The sequence below is a fragment of the Tachysurus fulvidraco genome, chromosome 3 (genome assembly GCF_022655615.1).
Source record: "Tachysurus fulvidraco isolate hzauxx_2018 chromosome 3, HZAU_PFXX_2.0, whole genome shotgun sequence".
NCBI lineage: Eukaryota > Metazoa > Chordata > Actinopteri > Siluriformes > Bagridae > Tachysurus > Tachysurus fulvidraco.
This window is the reverse complement of record NC_062520.1, coordinates 2,790,321-2,810,320: the sequence shown is the minus strand read 5'-3', so window position 1 is coordinate 2,810,320 and position 20,000 is coordinate 2,790,321. Positions and strand designations below refer to the sequence as shown.

Here is a 20,000-nt window from a genome sequence, read left to right as displayed (position 1 = left end):
CCCCGACGGAGACGGATCGGTGCTGTGCGACACAAATGACATACAGAAACGTCAACTATGGTGCTTGAGTCAAATAATCTAAGGAAAAAAAAAACGAGTAATAATTAAATAAGAGGTGCTAAGTGAAAGAAGGTGTGTTTTGATGAAACTGTAATTATTGTTTTGTACATTACTTTTCTTTTCCAATTCCAGTTCAAAACTTGCATGTGTATCGGCATCTGGCTCTCGAGTCGACATCTATAAATTAAAGAGTAAATGAAAAAAACAATAAATAATATTTTTTTGTGATAAATATCTGTGTACCTAATATTAAACAAATAAAAGCGAGCATTGAAACGATCCCTCGTTCCTAACGCTAACGTATGTCCTTTGTATATATTGACCACCCGAAACACCTGGCCGGAGCGGAGACACGGCAGCACACGCGACGTCGCTCACGTCGCCACCGGCGCTTGTTCCTCTGAGCAGTCGCGGCTTTCATCCACCTTCTATTTAATTTTATTCGCTTTTCAATGTTTTTTTTTTTTTTTTTAAATTTCCCAGTTTGTTCATTCAGTCGTATACCTCAACCCTTCTTAATATCCGTAGCGAAGTGAGGCCAGCGTGCCCTGTATATACCTTGGTTATACATTTAATTTTATATATTTTGGGTGGGGATTTTTTTGAGGATAAAAAAAGTAATAAATTGAAAATACAAAACGTATCTGATCATCTGTTCCTCTTCTGTCCCGACATTTTTTTTCCTCTGTGAACGAAATGAGACGCTCTCTTTTTTTCAGTGTCCCCTATTTTTTTTTTTTTGTAACTAAATTGAGAAAATGTTTAAATTGTGTTCTTTTTGGTTCATCTGAATATTAAAAACTGGATTCCAAACCAAACGTGAACCCGGTGTGTGCTCTCGAGTCATTTATTTCGCAGACATAAAGAGCTTTTTAACCAACTACTAAAGAGTAGTGTAGCGTGTGTGGTGTACCGTGGGTGGGCGTGGTTTGGTGGGTGTGGGTGTGGTTTGGTACGAGTGGGTGTGGTTTGGTGGGTGTGGGTGTGGTTTAACAGGAGTGCGGTTGAATGAGTAAATGAACATGGTACATGGTTAGTGAACACGACGCTTTCCTCTTCGGTGAGCCAGGTTTTGCTTTTTCACTTTTGGCTTTGGGTCACAAACAAATTCTACAACTTTTTTTGTTGTAGAAAGTCGTCTGTAGTCACGTCAACACCCCTATTTACACGATTGGACAAAGAGGAAGCAGTTATAAATGGAATAAATGTGATATTTCTGTAAAGATCAAAGTGTATGGGTGAGGCAGACTGAGTGGATACTGGGAACACTGGTGATGAGTGACGACATTGGGAACACTGGAGATGAGTGACGACATTGGGAACACTGGTGATGAGTGATTGGACATTGGGAACACTGGTGATGAGTGATTAGACATTGGGAACACTGGTGATGAGTGATTAGACATTGGGAACACTGGTGATGAGTGACGGCATTGGGAACACTGGTGATGAGTGACGACATTGGGAACACTGGTGATGAGTGACGACATTGGGAACACTGGAGATGAGTGACGACATTGGGAACACTGGTGATGAGTGACGGCATTGGGAACACTGGTGATGAGTGACGACATTGGGAACACTGGTGATGAGTGACTGGACATTGGGAACACTGGTAATGAGTGACAACATTGGGAACACTGGTGATGAGTGACTGGACATTGGGAACACTGGTGATGAGTGACTGGACATTGGGAACACTGGTGATGAGTGACTGGACATTGGGAACACTGGTGATGAGTGACTATATTGGGAACACTGGTGATGAGTGACTATATTGGGAACACTGGTGATGAGTGACTATATTGGGAACACTGGTGATGAGTTATTGGGCATTGGGAACACTGGTGATGAGTGATTGGACATTGGGAACACTGGTGATAAGTGATTGGACATTGGGAACACTGGTGATGAGTGATTAGACATTGGGAACACTGGTGATGAGTGACGGCATTGGGAACACTGGTGATGAGTGACGACATTGGGAACACTGGTGATGAGTGACGACATTGGGAACACTGGTGATGAGTTATTGGACATTGGGAACACTGGTGATGAGTGATTGGACATTGGGAACACTGGTGATGAGTGATTGGACATTGGGAACACTCGTGATGAGTGATTGGACATTGAGAACACTGGTGATGAGTGATTGGACATTGGGAACACTGGTGATGAGTGATTGGACATTGGGAACACTGGTGATGAGTGACGATATTGGGAACACTGGTGATGAGTGATGATATTGGGAACACTGGTGATCACTGATTAGACATTGGGAACACTGGTGATGAGTGACGGCATTGGGAACACTGGTGATGAGTGACGACATTGGGAACACTGGTGATGAGTGACGACATTGGGAACACTGGTGATGAGTGATGATATTGGGAACACTGGTGATGAGTGACGGCATTGGGAACACTGGTGATGAGTGATTAGACATTGGGAACACTGGTGATGAGTGATTAGACATTGGGAACACTGGTGATGAGTGACGGCATTGGGAACACTGGTGATGAGTGATTAGACATTGGGAACACTGGTGATGAGCGACGGCATTGGGAACACTGGTGATGAGTGATTGGACATTGGGAACACTGGTAATGAGTGACAACATTGGGAACACTGGTGATGAGTGATTGGACATTGGGAACACTGGTAATGAGTGACAACATTGGGAACACTGGTGATGAGTGACTGGACATTGGGAACACTGGTGATGAGTGACGGCATTGGGAACACTGGTGATGAGTGACGACATTGGGAACACTGGTGATGAGTGACTGGACATTGGGAACACTGGTAATGAGTGACAACATTGGGAACACTGGTGATGAGTGACTGGACATTGGGAACACTGGTGATGAGTGACTGGACATTGGGAACACTGGTGATGAGTGACTATATTGGGAACACTGGTGATGAGTGACTATATTGGGAACACTGGTGATGAGTGACTATATTGGGAACACTGGTGATGAGTTATTGGGCATTGGGAACACTGGTGATGAGTTATTGGGCATTGGGAACACTGGTGATGAGTTATTGGGCATTGGGAACACTGGTGATGAGTGACGACATTGGGAACACTGGTGATGAGTGACTATATTGGGAACACTGGTGATGAGTTATTGGGCATTGGGAACACTGGTGATGAGTTATTGGTGGTTGGCGTGTGGCGAGTCGTGCAAACTGTTCTCTCAACTCATTTAACCAGCAGCTGTGTTGTGAGCTGTATCGAGCTCCTGACTAATATTTACTCAAACATTGGATTTATTTTTAAAGTAAATTCACTATAGTGGCCTTAAAAGCTCACAGAATCTGGAATCTAACTTGCTAACACTGGATTGTATCTGTGTTGCTTTGCTTGATTTCCCACACTTCCTTGTTCCTTCTGCTGAAAACGAAGGTGTGAAATACAAACAGTTTCTCTACATACAGCATAATAAACAGATTAAAACATTTAGTTTAGTAAACACACTAAACACACACTCTATCCTGTATTACAGAACAAACAGATACATCTGGTGACATGATGCTTACAGGAGATATGAATGTAATCCAGAAAGGCTACAAGCATCAATCCTCAGAGGTTCTACCTCTTACCTCAGGACACAAATGAGTGGTCATGCATCAAAGTACTGACTGTTACACTTCTGACAACAATCTTCTCTCGAGTCCTTGTCTTGTAGTCCTGTAGATTGACCATTAAAATGACCCCATGGTTGTGTTGATCTGCCCATCTGGATAAACACAACCCTTTCTGAGTCTGATGTTGATTGTAAGGAATCTGGTCAAACAATGCTGGTCAGATCCACAAGAGGAGATATATTTTTGCTCCATCAAACAAATCGATGCTTACGAAGCAAATTAGAGGTCCACTTAGATCCGAAAACCCGAGGTCCGACCCGAGACCTGAGCGGGTTCTGGTCTAAAAGTTTCACGTGTACCTCCGACAAGGGTCGGGTCTAATAATAGTGGCATCGGGTCTCGGGTAATTTAAAATGAATGTGTTTTTACCGAACAGACCCGAGAAGACCCGAACTACTGTATCGCGTGTGTGTGCATCGACTCGAGTCCTTTTCCAACCTCTCCTCTGTTTGCCAAGACCGCTTGCGACATGTGGCTGGTGACGTGTGGCTGGCGGTAAGCTAATTTTCGTTGAAACAGACCTGTCAATCAATTTTGAATCCACGCTGTAGCGGTTACTTTAGTGTAGAGTTACGCAACATTAGGGTCCAGTCGGGTAAAAAAAAATTGCCAACGAGTCGGGTCGGACTCGGGTCTAATTTTTTCAGATTTGTCTCATCTCGGGTCGGGTCTTTCTTAAAAAAAAATAAATTATGCATGTCGGGTTCGGGTAAAAAGTGATCCGGGTCACTCCGGGTCGGGTACGTTTCTTTAGACCCGAGAAGACCTCAAAAGCAAACAACTAAGCTGTAATATGCAGCTGCTATCGCTATCACAGCAGCTCGGGTTTGGGAATAGATAAAGCAGATTCAAACCCGTCAACTAGATAGACAATCTTTATTGATGAGTCTCCTGAGATCATTATGACCACATTGCTGACAAATTTAAATTCTACGCAGTCATGTTTATGGTTTGGATAAAAAATAAAAAGAATTCCATTAGCTCGGGTGAAATTTAATTCATTACCATAAATACACATCTACCAGAACATTTCAAGGTGCTGTTTAGCCAAACGCTTCCTCTACTGCATTAAACATGTGGCCAGCATTCGACAAACTTAAAATTCCTGAAGCATCAGAACAACTTGTTTAGCAGCAGTGTTATAACCATCCCAGTGATCGTGTATGTAAATTGATCCCTGATGCTACGCATTGTCAAAGGAGATTAAGATGATCTTCCCTTTAATCCTTAAATCTGAGGCGATGAATGGCTGCACTTCTGAGCAAGGATTATTTTCTGCATACGGAAGAACGATGAGGATCTGTGGCTCTGCATGGATGATGGTCAACTGCAGTGAGGAGATCATTAGGAACAGATATCTCACCTGTGTTACTGCATTCAGGCTTCGGTTCCCTTCTGCCCCTTTTCCACCGAGGCAGTTCGAGTGCAGGTTTGGAGCCTAATTTAGAACCAGTTCTTTCTTTTCCGACAGCCAAAGCATCGGCTCTGAACCAGGAAAAGTGGTTCTTAAGTAGCACCAAAACGTTGCTGGTCTAGACTTAAGAACCTCTTGTGTCAGGAGCTGTGGGCGGGGCTACTGTTAGCGCATTTGATAATGTACCTTAAAGGCAGGGTCTCTGATTTTTGAAAGCCAATGTCAACATTTGAAATCACCAAAACAACAAACACGCCCCTAACCAAATAGGCCCCACCCCTGTATCGATAGCTCCGCCCACACATACATACGTAACCCGGGCGACTAACAGAAAGAAACGTGTCTTTATCATAGCTGAAGGGAAGAACAATACGATTGTAGATAAACAAACAAGCAAAAATGACACACAAGCATAATCATGTAAAGGACAAAGGCATATATTAGTTCTGTGTAACAAAGCAAAACCAACGTTACTCACCTATCGAGAAGGAAAAAAGCGCCTCGGCGTCTTAAGTAAAGTCGGCCACATATTCACAGGTCGGAGTTTCCCGAGTCAATAACTCCTGAGCTAAACGCTATTACTACACAAAACGCGGTTGTAGCTGCCTCTCTACATTACTACGATAGTAAAGAGGTGTTATTTGTTTAGTAACTGCGTTTTCTGCTCATTGGCTACACGTTAGTTTAGTTTTTTGTTTTTATTTTTGTTTGTTATCGGCCCGTCTCAGTTTTCTGAAGCATTTCTCAAAAATCTGAGACCCTGCCTTTAAGTATACTAATGTTTAATACACTTTTACTTTCCCGCGATATGATACATTATCAGCACACATGATAGTAGGTAGCTACATGCTAAGGCTAACTTTTTTTCTGTGTTAACGATAAAATGACGTTATGTACTTTATCGATTACAACCTCCGTTTATACAGATTACACGGAGCCGCACGTACACGTCGGCTTCACCGCGTTTGGATGCTAATGTAGGTTCACAAAGCCATGAGCATTAACAGTAAAGCAACATCCGCCCATCCGTTGTTGTTGTTGTGTTTGTGTTTGTCGCTGCTGCGCTAACGTCGCTGGGACACGTGACACGTATACAGTGACATCACACTCGGCTCTGTGACGCTCTGTAACCAATGGAAAGGCAAACCGGTTCTTAGAAGGTTCGCCAGTGGAACCAACTTTAAACCAGCACCAGCACTAGCTCTGAACCAGCACCCGGTTCTTTCTGGTGGAAAAGGGGTACTAGAGAGCCAGAGTTTGCTAAAAATAGGAATCAAATGGAAGAAGAACAAGAACCCTTTATTTTTGTATAATTTACATCACAACACAGTGACAGTCTTTCTTGAGCTTTAGAAGTTGGGGTCAGTGTGCAGGGTCAGTCATGATGCAGCACCCTGGAGCAGAGAGGGTTAAGGGCCTTAGTACAGTTATATTAGACCTTCAGTGTACAGGGTTCTTATGTCAAAACATGCATAAAGTAGGTACTAAATTATACTTTTTCTACCATTAGCGGTTTCTGCAGGTGTGTTAATATACACACATTTGCATGTATAGGTAAGAAACTTGTATGAATCCCATTAAAACACAGAACTATGTGTAAGTACGGTAGATAAATGAGGCCTGGACTGGGTCACCCTGTGCTGTAGCAGAGCAGAACAAGTACATCAGTAATGTCCTGTATCAGTTGTGAGATGCTTAGGATAAAAGAATCAGTTGAATCAGCAAACGTGTCTTTGTAAATGTGAGTAATCAGTGTCAGGTCGTCAGCTCCAGGAACATCAACACGTACTGATACAAGAACTATGGGAATGGAGCGGAACTTTAGAGGGCCAAAAAAGGGCAGGATAAGAATAGCTAGAGGGTGATGGAGGTGAAATCTGCTACTGCTCCAGAAGTCAGCCAGGAGTTCCTGACTGAGGCACTGAGGCACTGAGGCACTGCACGACATATCGCATCCGGAATGATGACTCTCGAGATCTAGCTGAGAAACTTTTACAAAAACCTCCCAGCGAAACCCTCCCAGCCTGGTAACCATTTAACACACAATATCTCAAAAGTGACAGTTAATTCAAAGCACCATGGACCTGATTTATAAAGGTCTGAAATAACGAGTGTTAATATGCATATGCAAGCTGATAAATTACACAACAGTTAGCGTCTGTGGTTAAAGAAGACCGACTGTGGAAAGGAGGTTGTGTGCAAAGGAGGTAAGGAAGATAAAATATTTAACTGTGTGTGTGTGTGAGTAAGTGTCTGTGTGTGTGTGTCTTTGTGTGAGTAAGTGTGTGTGTGTTTGTGTGTGTGTCTGTGTGTGTCTGTGTGTAAGTGTGCGTGAGTGTGTGTGTGTGTGTTTGTGTGTGTTTGATGTGTGTATGTGTGTGAGTAAGTGTGTGTGAGTGTGTGTGTGTGTGTGTGTGTGAGAGAGAGAGAGAGAGAGAGAGAGAGAGAGAGAGAAAGAGAGAGATTGAGAGAGAGAGAGGGAGAGAGAGAGAGAGAGAGAGAGAGAGAGAGAGAGATTTGTCCTGCACTTGTTCTTAAGTATGTCCTAAGGTCATTAATCCACCTATTAGAATGCTTTTGGGAGGTTGGAGGAAACTGGAGAACCAGGAGGAACCTTCATGCAGAGAGCAGCATGAGCTTCAGCGTGAACTGCAGGATGTGAACACGGTTATCATTATTATTGTCTTCTTATTGCTCTCTTCTATAGGTGTAGAACTTAAAAAACTGATAGATTTAATTTAAGGTAAGGAGCTAAAATAGATTTAACTGTCGTGACTTGATGTAAATGTAATGTTTCATTAAACAAACAAACAAACAAACAAACAAACAAACAAAAATAAATAAATAAATAAATCGTTTTTATTACTATACTTAAGGCACAAAAATGTTCTTTCCTTTTTGGAGTGATCGGTGTAAGCAGTAGAACCCAAACGGAGAACCCAGGAGTTCTACTGTAATTAAACACCACACAGGGGTTCAAATAAATGTTTGATGACTGGAGCTTTAACATTAAATTAATTACTTCTGCGTATCGTTCCTCATGCACCGGCAACTAATTAGCAAATGTCTTAAACGTCTCTGAACAGGAATAAACAATATGTTCACCCTTTAAACAATCTCCTCATGCACACACACACACACACACACACACACACACACACACACACACACACACACACACACACACACACACACACAGAGGATTTTTATTTAAATGAGTTACTCAGAGAGAGAGATTAATAATGCACGATGTGTTACGTTACTTATTCGTGCACTTCTGTGTAAAACTTTACTGGAACATTCCTCATTACCACGAGTTAGACGCCAATTTTTAGGGTCTTTAGATTAGACACTGATTAGACAGGGGATTTCTCTGGTGGTTACAGGATCTGTTGAAATGTAAAAAAAAATGGTGTACAAACATGTCCCTGAACTACAACGTGTTGTTACCAGACCTTTAACCATGCAGACCTTTTCCCATAGAGGGAGAGGTCTAAGGTGTGTGTGTGTGTGTGTGTGTGTGTGTGTGTGTGTGTGTGTGTGTGTGTGTGTGTGTGTGTCTGTGTGTGTATCTGTGTGTGTTTGCGCGTGTGTGTATCTGTGTGTGTGTTTGCGCGCGTGTGTGTGTGTGTGTGTGTGTTTGTGTGTGTGTCTGTCTGTGTGTGTCTGTGTGTGTCTCAGTGTTGTAATGTACCGGAGTACAAATACTTCGTTACCGTACTTAAGTAAAATGTCACGTATCTGTACTTTACTTCGCTATTTAAATTTATGTCAACTTTCACTTTTACTCCACTACATTCCCTAGATAAAATGTACACTTTTACTCCGTTATATTTACACTAAGCGTCGTTACTCGTTACTAGAAGAAATGTGTGTGACTGTAATAAGGGAGGTTTGGCGAATCACTGCTCCTAGATTGCATTACGCACGTCCGCGCGCGCTACGGAGAAGCTCAGGTACGAGCAGCGTGCACGCGCAGTCAGAGCTGGTGGCGTTTATTCGGCTGAAAGCCGCAAAGACGGCAATCAAAAGCAGTGAAATGTCACTATTCTTATTACCAGAGTTGTAGCACAAACAAAATATTAATGCAAAAAATTAATTCAATACTAAATAAAAATACCATTTATTGATTCGGTCTTTGTCTTGTGAATATTAGTTTATTAATGACGTCATTCATCGGACACACTGTTTGTAGAGAACACACACATACATGAACTGATCTGATTCGAGACTGGCATCATTACATCATGCATAAAATTTTGGTGTCCACTTTTACCATTTAATAATAGCATAACTTTTGGCTTACTATGTAGTCATATAATATATAATATAAAACTCTTCTTGTTTTAAATTCTCACTGAGGGATAAAACCCCTAAAGATGAAACCCTAGAACCGCCCCTGCTCTTATACCTACTGAAAATCACTGAAATTATACTTTTTACTTTTACTTCAAATACTTAAGTACATTAAATATCAGAAAATGACTTTTGCTACTTAAGTACAGTAAATATCAGATACTTTAAGACTTTTACTTGAGTAATATTCTAAAAGGTGACTTTCACTTCTACCGAAGTCTTTTTCTAGTACGATACTTGTACTTTTACTCAAGTGTTGCTGTCTAGTACTTTATACAACACTGGTGTGTCTGTGTGTGTGTCTGTGTGTGTGTGTCTGTGTGTGTCTGTGTGTGTGTGTATGTGTGCGTGTGTGTCTGTGTGTGTTTGTGTTTTGGGTTTTCTTTGTTGTTGGCTGTGCCCATGAGCACGCACACGAGAACATGTGTGTGTGTGTGTGTGTGTGAGCGAGAGTGTGTGAGCGAGAGTGTGTGAGCGAGTGTGAGAGTGTGAGTGAAATAAAAACGAACGATTAACTGAGTCACACTTTATCCACTTATCGATCCGCCAGCACACAGAGACCTAATTTCATGTCAGGAGTAAAAGGAAAATCTCCCACATTTTATTTCCTGAAGTGAAGGTGAATTTTCTGACTATTTCTGAACATTTCATGCTTAGAACACGAGCTTACACACACACACACACACACACACACACACACACACACACACACACACACACACACACACACACACACACACACACACACGGCTAGTTTTTAAACCCTCTTGATTAACATTTACTTTCCACTGAATACTGAGTCCTTACATACAAATATGTCATTAACTCCGTCCAGGGTGTATCCTGCCTCGATGCCCGATGACGCCTGAGATAGGCACAGGCTCCCCGTGACCCGAGGTAGTTCGGATAAGCAGTAGGAAATGAGTAAGTGAGAGAGAGAGTTTCTGACAGAGTTTCTAGCAAAGTTTGACAACATTCTAATCTGTGATGACTTTAACATTCATGTTTGCTGCCCCTCTGATAAACCTGCTAATGAATTTAAGGCACTTTTAGACTCATTAGATCTGGCTCAATCCATTTCCTGTCCCACCCATAGGTTAGGTCACACTCTTGACCTTATTATCTCTCGTTGGGTGATTGGGTCAACCTCTGAGGTCATGGATTTTCCCATCTCTGACCATTCTCTCATACGGTTTGACCTGCACCAACGTCTACTGCCCCCCATCGCCGTCGCATTATTACCTCGTCTACTGTCGATGACTTTGTTGCTGCTTTCTCTGTTTCTGATCTCGCCTTTACTGCTGAATTGGCATCGCCTCTTTGCCCGGACCGTTTCCTCGCCTCCTTCCATACCACCTGCTCCCAGATTATGGACTCTGTTGCGCCCTACAAGGTAAAGTCGACTAATGGTGCATTGGACCCCTGCCTCAATGATACAACTCGGGCCCTCAGGCGCCGGTGTAGACAGGCTGAGCGAAAATGGAAGAAGGATAGGCTGCAGGTGTCACTGGAGATGTTTAGAGACAGTCTTGCTACCTATCAGAGTGCACTGATGGAAGCTAAAGGACCTTTCTGCTCTCATCAATAACAATTGCCACCGCCCTGGAATTTTATTCAGCACTATCTATTCTGTTATAAATCCAGTGTCTGTCGCATTGAATGACGTATCTGTAAACATATGCAACGCATTCAAGCAACATTTTTTGGACAAGGTTTTGTCTGTTAGGCAAACCATTACACAAGTCCCTGCTGTTGCCATGTCCACTCGTGCGGCACAATGTGTGCTAGAGAACTTTGATTCAGTTACTCTGGTGGACCTCCACGAGTTGAACGCTGTTCCTGCCAGGATTTTCAAGACGGCTGTTGACATCATAGGTCCCATCCTTGTCCCCTTCATAAACAGCGGTTTTAGTTTGGGTACTGTTCCCGCTGCTCTCCAACACGCTATTGTGAGACTGCTGCTCAAGAAACCCAACCTTGATCCCTCCATATTCTCCAACTTCCGTCTTATATCTAACCTGTCCTTTCTGTCTAAGTTGATGGAGAAGCTTGTTTCCGCGCAGCTTCAGTATCACCTTTAACTGCACGGCATTGGTGATACATTTCAGTCCGGTTTCAGGTCAAGACGTAGCACTGAATCAGCGCTATCGAGGGTTCATAATGACATTCTTGGAACCCTGGATGGTAAAAGCTCTGTGGTTTTAGTGTTACTGGACCTAACCGCTGCATTTGACACGGTGGATCATGCCATCCTCATCTCTCATGTCCAACATGTTGTTGGTCTGCAGGGTGCAGTGCTAAATTGGTTCTAATCATATCTCACTAACAGAACCTTTTCAGTAATGCTTAATGACTATTCTTCCTCGGTTGCTCCTCTGTCATCTGGTGTGCCTCAAGGATCTATTCTTGGTCCTACTCTGTTCTCACTCTACATGCTGCCACTTGGTCAACTCATCTCCAATCACAACGTTCAATTTCATTTCTATGCTGACGACCTCCAGATCTATCTTCCTGTGATTCTGAGTAATCGTTCTGCATTCAGGATATCAAACAGTGGCTTTCCCAGAACTTCCTTCATCTGAATGAAGAAAAGACTGAGTACATCCTGTTTAGCCCAGATTCATCCAGCAGTTCTCTTACTTTTGGTTCTCTAACACCTCAGTTTGCTCCTACCGTGCGTAACCTGGGTGTTATCTTTGACAACAGTATGCACTTCGATAAGCAAATCAGTGCAGTAGTGAAGGCGAGCTTTTACCAGTTAAGACTACTCAGCAAGGTAAAATCATTCTTGTCTCAAGCTGACCTTGAAAAAGCTATACATGCCTTCATCAGCTCAAGGATTGACTACTGTAATGCTCTCTACACTGGACTTAATCGATCACTTCTCAGTCGGCTTCAAATGGTACGAAACGCAGCAGCACGTCTTCTCTCCAACACCTCCAAACGCTCACACATCACCCCTGTCCTCCACTCGCTTCACTGGCTTCCGTTGCGGTTTATGGTGGAGTATAAGGTCCTTCTGTGTGTTCAAGGCCATCAATGGTCTGGCCCCAGCCTACCTCACAGAATTAATAAAGGTCTACCGACCAGCCAGATCTCTCCGCTCCTCTGGACAAACCTCTCTGGTCACTCCCAAATACAATTATGAGAAGTTTGGAGGCCGGTCATTTGCCATCAAGGGACCAAAGCTGTGGAACTCACTTCCAGCACACTTACGATCCATCACGGTGCTGAGTGTTCTGAAATTGCAGTTGAAGACATATTTATTCATACAAGCTTTTAACACGTAGACCCGGTTTCAACTGCTATTTTATGTTCATTGTGTTCTTATTGATTTTATTGATTTTATTTTTTATTGTTGTTTTACTGGAAAGCACCTTGTGCTACTTTTGGCTGTTGTAAGGTGCTCTATAAATAAAATTTGATTGATTGATTGATTGATTGATTGATTGATACTGGAAACACTGGGAGCTTGGGGATGGCATGTATAGCTCGAGAAAGGGAAATAGGGAGATAGAGAGAGCGAAAGGAACATATTAGGTATCATGTAATCATGTGAAGGTTAAAGACAGCAGTAATGACTTCTCAGAGCTGCTGGACTTCATGCTGGATCTCACACACTTCAGTCTCACTTCAGCCTGAAGCATAAAGACCTTCTGTACTTCATTTTGTTCTGGTGAAAGAAGCATGTGGGTCAGTTCCAGCATGTGGGTCAGTTCCAGCGTGTGGGTCAGTTCCAGCGTGTGGGTCAGTTCCAGCGTGTGGGTCAGTTCCAGCGTGTGGGTCAGTTCCAGCATGTGGGTCAGTTCCAGCGTGTGGGTCAGTTCCAGCGTTACATTACAGCAGAACCGAATGCATCATATACAACATCTCAGAATCCAAGTAGAAGAAAAAAGTGAAATAAAAATGTCAAAAAAAAACTCTAATGTGAAATATATTCGGCCGTAAAAACAGATGAGTTTTACTGCAAACCAGCTCGAGTTTTATGACACTTTTTATGTCAGTGATCACAATAAACAATAAAAAGTGGCTATGAAAAGTATACAGAGCAGTGTGTGTGTGTGTGTGTGTGTGTGTGTGTGTGTGTGTGTGTGTGTGTGTGTGTGTGTGTGTGTGTTTGGCACAAAGCTGCTAATACTCAGTGGGCACAGCCAACAACACAGACAACCTTCAGTGAATCAGGGTCAATAAAACACACACACACACACACACACACACACACACACACACACACACACACACACACACACACACTCCTTAGACCTCTCCCTCTGTGCCTCTGCAGCAGTCTAATGGACGTCAGAGAGCGTTACGTTTGCTCCACACATTTCTGACACTGGATGTTTTACTTCATTTCATCTTATTTATTTATTTCACTCACTCTGATATTTTGTTCTCAAAAAAAAAAAAAAATCTTCAAAGAAATATCTTTCATAATCGAGCTGCGTGGAAAAGACACACAGGCCTTCTGAGACTTCAAAAAAGAAAAGAAAAGCATCTTCAGCGCTGAAGATAGTGAGTGTGAGTGTATACATGGGGAGGAGGCTCACACACTCCTCACACACACATACACACACACACACACACACTCACTCACACACACACTCACTCACACACTCCACACACATACACACACACACATTCCTCACACACACACACACACATACACACACTCACTCACTCCACACACACACACACACACTCCACACACACACACACACTCCACACACACTCCACACTCACTCCACACACACACAGTCACACACACAGTCACACAGTCACACACAGTCACACACACACACACACACATACACACACTCACTCACTCCACACACACACACACACTCCACACACACACACACACTCCACACACACTCCACACTCACTCCACACACACACAGTCACACAGTCACACACAGTCACACACAGTCACACACACAGTCACACACACAGTCACACACACAGTCACACACAGTCACACACACACACACACACTCACACAATCACACACTCCACACACTCACCACACTCACCACACACACACACACACACACACTCTCCACACACACACACACACACACACTCACACACTCACCACACTCACCACACACACACTCACCACACACACACTCACCACACACACACACTCACACACTCCAGCATGAAATCAGTCCAAAATGTGTGTAGAGCCTTATTGCTAGGCAAAGGCAGGCTTCACAAGCTCTGTCTCACACATACTAATGCACAGCCGGAGCGCTATAGTAAACACAGTGTGACCTATAGATCCAGGAACCCGGCTGTCTGATGAGATAAACGAACTCTGAGAACGAAGCCAAACATCTCGGGCCTGTTATTGATCACAGCACATTGAAGTATGGCATGTGCCACATCGATGTGCAGGGAGGAAACAGTTAAAAAGTCTCAGAGACATGAAAGGAACTGGACAGAGATTAAAAACAATGACCTTTAACTCCAACAGAGGAGGAAGATGAGGAGGAGGAGGAGGAGCTCCTGGGATTATCATTAATATCATGAAAACTGGAACAAATCATGAACATGTTTAAATTTGGAGCCTGTGCGTTTTATTCATTTTACACCACAGCAATTCTATTCATTAAAAAAGTACCTGGGAAACAATTTTAAATACTTTTATAGTAAATATTAATCATAATTCCCTGTTTTGGTTTATTTTATAGAAACTACATAAAAAAATGAGACGACTCACTCTCTGTCCTCACACTGGAGACTCCGTCCATAAACATGAAATAAAATCTTCACCACATTAATAAGTACACACCTTCTTACTCCATTTAACTAGAAACATCCTTATGTGAAGTGTTTCCTGTGTCGCTATAGAAACGATAAGGTTACGTTCGGACGAGTATCGAAAATTAATCGACACCTTCTAAGCCCAATCAGATTTGAGAATTTATCATCACTGTGATATATCGTATCATATCCTATAAACCTTAGGCCACGCCCCCTTCCGAGTCAGAGGAAGGACACGGTTATGTTAAGAGATAACAGTGAGCCAGTAGACTGATCTACATGTCTGATGTGTGTTTGAATCAGACGGCTGGAGGATTTTAGTGTTCATTCATTCGTTCATTCATTCATTCATTCATTCATTCATTCATTCATTCATTCATCTTCTACCGCTTATCCGAACTTCTCGGGTCACGGGGAGCCTGTGCCTATCTCAGGCGTCATCGGGCATCGAGGCAGGATACACCCTGGACGGAGTGCCAACCCATCACAGGGCACACACACACTCTCATTCACTCACACACACTACGGACGATTTTCCAGAGATGCCAATCAACCTACCATGCATGTCTTTGGACCGGGGGAGGAAACCGGAGTACCCGGAGGAAACCCCCGAGACACGGGGAGAACATGCAAACTCCACACACACAAGGCAGAGGTGGGAAACGAACCCCGGCCCTGGAGGTGTGAGGCGAACGTGCTAACCACTAAGCCACCGTGACCAAACACCACCCCACCCCCCCAGTGTTCATTAACTCAAAATAAATATATTCTTTAGACACCAATTCAGACATTGAGTTTACTGTAGTAGTAAATCAGTCTAATCGAAGCTCCCGACTCACTGGAGGTATCTCCTCATCAGCCCTGCTCCACATCACACAGTAAATAAAAGCAATAGGTGGGAACTCGCTCATTACGGCCATCATTAGCTTGCACGAGCAGCACACAAGCATCATTAAAAAAACTCCAAAGACGAGCCCTTGATCTTTGAACCAGGAGATAATGGCACCTGGACAGGGCTCGGCTGGAGACGGCGGTGTTTATGCTCAGCTAACTCTGCCTCTAATTACGAGCTCGAGTCGGTGACCTGGCAGCGATCATCCGTTTTTGCAGCCAGTCATTTGAGATGCCAGCACTGAAGCATGCAAGCCCTGTCCAAACAGAGCGAGATGGGAAAGGCGGGGGAGAACTTTATTGGCATTCCGGAGCAGGAAGTGGTGCGAAGCGACATCCCGTTGCATGTTTGTCTTTCAGACTACTTCAAGGGTGAATCTGAAAGGCGAGCCGGCGTGATCAGAGAGAAAGGAGAAGCGATGGTGAATGGGCCCGGAGGCGTTCGGGCTTTGTCGGAGACCTTTGAGGATGTCAGAAAGACAAAAAAAATAAAGGCTCTTTGTCAGCACACTTCAAAGGCACGCAGACATTTAAATAAGTTCAGTCAGGTTTCTTGCCTTGGCCCTGAACACGAGGAAGCAGGGTGTCGGAGGAAATCTCACTCTGAGCTGATGCATAATGAACGAGTTCCTGCGAAGACGGTCGGCTCGAACAGCACGGACATCCCAAGGACTTGGTCATGTGACCTGATGGCGACTGAGTGATGACACGGGGACATGCCATGTTCCAGTCATGACTCATCCATTCGTTCCCTTTTTGTTCATAGTCAGGAACTTCCAGGACTGATTTGGGCTCAATGAAAGCAGCCGACTTGTCATCGTATCTATAGATAAAGCAAAATCTGTTTCAGTATGTCGCTAGGTTTAGGCTCCTTTATTCACAGTATCAGCAGGAATTAATGTATTAATAATAAATATAATCTCGTACCGGGGGGCGCGGGGGGCTGTACGGAGGCTTAGTGGTTAGCATGTTCGCCTCACACCTCCATGGTTGGGGGTTCGATTCCCGCCTCTGCCTCGTGTGTGTGGAGTTTGCATGTTCTCCCCGTGCCTCGGGGGTTTCCTCCGGGTACTCCGGTTTCCTCCCCCGGTCCAAAGACATGCATGGTAGGTTGATTGGCATCTCTGGAAAATTGTCCGTAGTGTGTGTGAGTGAATGAGAGTGTGTGTGTGCCCTGTGATGGGTTGGCACTCCGTCCAGGGTGTATCCTGCCTCGATGCCCGATGACGCCTGAGATAGGCACAGGCTCCCCGTGACCCGAGAAGTTCGGATAAGCGGTAGAAGATGAATGAACGAATGAACCCTCTCGTACCGAGACTGGAATCAAACCAAAAACAGAGGTGATGGTCTCACAACATCTCACACCAGTACATGTGTTTCGGTTAGGATTAGTATGTAGGTGTATAGAGGAGTTAGATCAGGTCCAGCTCCACATGCTAGACTTGTAGATCAGCAGCTCCGGGGTTATAACGTCTTCTCGATCCTTAGTAGCACGTGAACATCCGAATCAGAGCCAGGTCGATGTTCACCCAATGCCGGTCATGACAGAATTCACTCTGAAACTTTATTTAGATGTAAAAGACGACACAAATAAGCGACTTCCTTCAGGAGAGACCGTTAAGTCAGGACGGTGGGTTGATCCTGTGTGAAAAATTTAAAGGCTGACAATTAAAGGATCTGCTTTTCTTCATCATCTGCCTCACAGTTTCATTTTCTCCACCACCTGACTAGCGGACGTCCTCTCGGCACTCTGTCCCCGTATTAGCCGAGACGCTAACTCATCTACACATCCATTAATCTACTTTAGCTTAGCCATTTTTCACCTGGGAGGAAGATCTCACATCGCTATAAAGTGCACGGACACGGACACGGACACGGCGCCGAAGCCCAGGCAGAAAACTGCTTGTTATAGATCATTTTAACAGCAAAAAAGAAAAGTGTTTTGTAAAAAAGGAAGATAGTGCTTTCTAGCTGAACAATCGCAGCAGGATCACCTGCACTCCTCAGATCCATTATTACACACAGCTTTTTGTGAAGCCTGTGTGTGAAGCTGAAGGGTTTAACACCGAACACAGCTGCAGGTGGAACAGGAAGTTAAAACACTACAAACACAACCTCTACCACACACACACACACACACACACACACACACACACACACACACACACACACACACACACACACACACACAGCTCAGAAACACATCAGGACCTGACTGAAAAAGCATGAAATGTTTTACACGTTTTTCACAAGTAATTTGACCCTTTTTATGAGGACACAGATGTTCCGTAACACCACCGGAATGGACATGAAATCATGGCGTCCGATGTAAAGAGGTGTCTGATGTTCCGATCTAAAATAAATCAGCACTCTGTTGTTCTTTCGGTGTGTTTTAGACGTGTGTTTGTCCCTCTGTTGATGATCTTACACTGAATTTTAGTGTTGAAGAGAAATCTGAGCTGCTTTTTAGGTAAAAAGACCAGGTCTAAATGCCCTCCGAAACGTTTTGGAGACGGATATAAACCCGATGGTACAAACCCCTTCAGGAGGTGGTCTGGGACGCGTTTCAGATGAAACTGGACAGGTGTAAATGAATGTGGTTGTTTGAGCCACATACGTCAGCGCTATACTCCTCCCAAACGGAAGTACGTCACTCGCAGGTGACTCGGGAGTCGTGCATTGCGCCAGAAACGGAAATGAGGTCAAATATATTAGCAGTGTGGGCGGGAGTAGAAAGATCGGACCGATATCCGATTCGCCGAGACGCGTTTATGTGGCCTGATGTAAATGGAATAGTTTTAACAGATCAGATAGCTATCGGATCAGAGACACCACGCGAAGTGACCGGGTGTAAAAAGGCCCTGAGGGCAGAAACGGGTTCGATATCAACATTTACTCTGAAGATACAAACATCTGTGTGGAGAAAAACAAACCGAACGTTTCTATGCATCTGTCACCTCTAGTGTTGTAGAGAAAAACAGACATAGTGATGAAACTCTACACATTCTTAAAGTCCCGGGTGTTTACTTTCATTATTAAAATAAAAATGATTTATTCCATTAATTAATACCTCTGGTTTTATTCGAGTATTTTAGTTTCATTTGTAGCCTTGTTTTTTTTATCATTTGAAACATTTTTTTACAAGCAGTTTTAAACACAGTTTATTTATTTTCACTTTTTTTTCCCGTTAGCTTTGCACTTTCTTCTGTTTTCCTCTAACGGTTTTTTTTTTTTTTAACACTTTTTCACAAAATAAATAAATAAATAAAAATTGCTGTTTTACTTTTTAACCACAGGATCACAGAATTTTACTCAGGGCATGTGATAGCCTCGTGGTTAAGGTGTTGGGCTACCAATCGGGAAGGTTGTGAGATTGATCCCAGGTCCACCAAGTCACAGTTGGGCCCCTGAGCAAGGCCCTTAACCCTCAATTACTCAGCTGTATAAAAAATGAGCTAATGTAAGCCGGTCTGGACAAGAGTGTCTGCCAAATGCTGTAAATGTAAATGTACTCACCTCACTTGCAATCTCCTGAGGGAATAAATCTCACATCTTCATGCTTTTTCACTCGATTTGTTTGAGGAAGTACCTGAGCTCCAGCAGCATGGAAAGCTCCTCCGTGGCATGATTAAGAGCGAACAGGTGCCGAGGAAGAAGAACACGAGGGGTTTGAACTTCTCAGTAACCAGCAGTGGAATTTACACTTAAGCTCTGAGGAGACTAAAAATCAGCTGCTACTCACAGAGGAGTTACTTCACTGTAGTGACTTCATGCTGCAGATTTCTGTTCATTATCTCACATCACCACATAAAGTGGCCACAGACATCAAAGATTTTCTAGAAAGTTCCTTTGCTCT

The 20,000-nt window shown here is 43.6% G+C and overlaps 1 protein-coding gene across 1 annotated transcript in view; it reads left to right on the top strand.

Moving 5' to 3' along the window:
- Positions 1-884, top strand: part of col11a1a (collagen, type XI, alpha 1a) — a 102,027-nt gene extending 101,143 nt beyond the window's left edge. The window contains exon 67 of the mRNA XM_047811671.1: positions 1-884. This exon is cut by the window's left edge and continues 486 nt beyond it. The gene's annotated coding sequence lies outside the window, so the exon portion shown is untranslated.
- The last annotated feature ends 19,116 nt before the right edge of the window (positions 885-20,000 follow it).